We start from the raw sequence: 1,695 nt of genomic DNA on the forward strand, positions 1-1,695 counted from the left end.
TGCTGATGCTGTCACATTTATTCTATGTTTGAAATCCTATGGCAATATAGAAGCCTTAGAAATAGACCAAAATGTACATGCCAAGATCAAGAAATTTGGACTAGAAAGAGATCTACATGTGGGAAGCACATTGCTGGACATGCATGGCAAATGTGGTTCTATTGTAGAAGGAATGGAGGTGTTTGACATGCTGCAAGCCCAAGGTATTGTGCCTTGGACTACAATGATTGAGGCATATGGCAATAATAATGAGGGTGACATGGGCATGAAGTGTTTTGATGAGATGAAATACTATGGTGTGAAGCCAGATTTTGTTGCATTCACCAATCTTCTTGCTATATGTAGCCAAGCGTGCCTAGTTTCTAAGGGAAAAGAGTATTTTAAGTTGATGAAAGAACTTGAAATTGAGCCTATGTTGAATCATTGCACTTGTAAGATTGATTTGTATGCAAGGTCAAAATGATCGAAGCATATTTGCGAGCCAATAAGATTTTTATTGATTATGATGAGCCTTAGATGAATAAAACCTATTCTTTGTATCTTGAGCTAGACCTTGGAGCAGTAGTGCCTTCTATTTCTAGACCTAAATTTCCTCATGATCGTGTTGCTCTCAAAGACATGAAAGTTGAATAGCATAACTCTCTAGACAATAAGGTTGGCTTCAAGGGCTTTGTCATCCCAAAAGAAGAGCAAGGTACTGTTGTGAAGTTCTCGTTTAATGGTGAGCATGCAAAGTTGAGGCATGGGGATGTGGTAATAGCAGCTATTACAAGCTACACTAACACTTTTAATCCAAGTGTTATGTTGGGTGTTGGCCTTGTGGCAAAGAAGCCCTTTGACTTAGGATTGAAGGTGAAGCCTTGGATCAAATCCTTTTTAGCACTTGATTCTAGAGTTGTCACAAAATACCTTCATGAGAGTGGGCTGCAAAAGTTTTTGGACTTACAAGGTTTTAGCCTAGTTGGCTAAGGTTGTACAACTTGCATTGACAATTTGGGAGAGATTCACGAGTCTATGGGGGGTAGAAATATCAGAAAATGATATTGTGGCTGTTGTGGTCCTATATGGAAATCATAATTTTGAAGGACGTGTGCATCCACTTACTTAGGCAAATTAGCTTGCTTCTCCTCCACTTGTAGTGACATATGCTCTTACTGAGAGCGCTATTCATGGGAGGCCGTGCCTTTTGAGGAGGGGGCTAGCATGTTTGTTTGGGGGATGAAGGTGATGATAAAAAAGAATTCTTGATGCACTAAAAAACAAATACCTAAGTTGCACAATGAGAGTCTGAATCCATATTAGCTAAGAGCTTGAGATCCAAAGTGGAGAAGTTTGAATTCTAGGCTGAAAGATATCGAATGTGGTCCTCATATCCATGTTGAATTAGTCTTAAGGAGTTTGGAAAGTGAACTCCAAGTGGCCAATACACTAGTGGATACATATATCAAATGTGACGCGCTTGAAGAATCGCACCTATTGTTTGACTAGCTTTCCATTAGAGTTGCAACATCCTAGACAACGTTGATTAAAGGATATGCTGAATGCGGACTCACTAAAGAAGCGAAAACATGTTTGCAACAAATGCAGCAAGATGGCATAGCACTTGATCCCTTCATGTTTGTTTGCAGCTTGAAAGCTTGTGTCTCTACAGAAGCTCTAGAAATAGGTTTGGAGTTGTATACAGATATAGTCTCT

General features: G+C 39.5%; 1 pseudogene; it reads left to right on the forward strand.

Moving 5' to 3' along the window:
- Positions 1-459: 459 nt before the first annotated feature.
- Positions 460-1,222, forward strand: LOC148030376 (aconitate hydratase, cytoplasmic pseudogene; annotated as a pseudogene).
- The last annotated feature ends 473 nt before the right edge of the window (positions 1,223-1,695 follow it).

Source organism: Lygodium microphyllum, chromosome 10 (assembly GCF_053477565.2).
Source record: "Lygodium microphyllum isolate KBCC chromosome 10, Lygodium_microphyllum_v1.1.10, whole genome shotgun sequence".
NCBI classification, from domain to species: domain Eukaryota; kingdom Viridiplantae; phylum Streptophyta; class Polypodiopsida; order Schizaeales; family Lygodiaceae; genus Lygodium; species Lygodium microphyllum.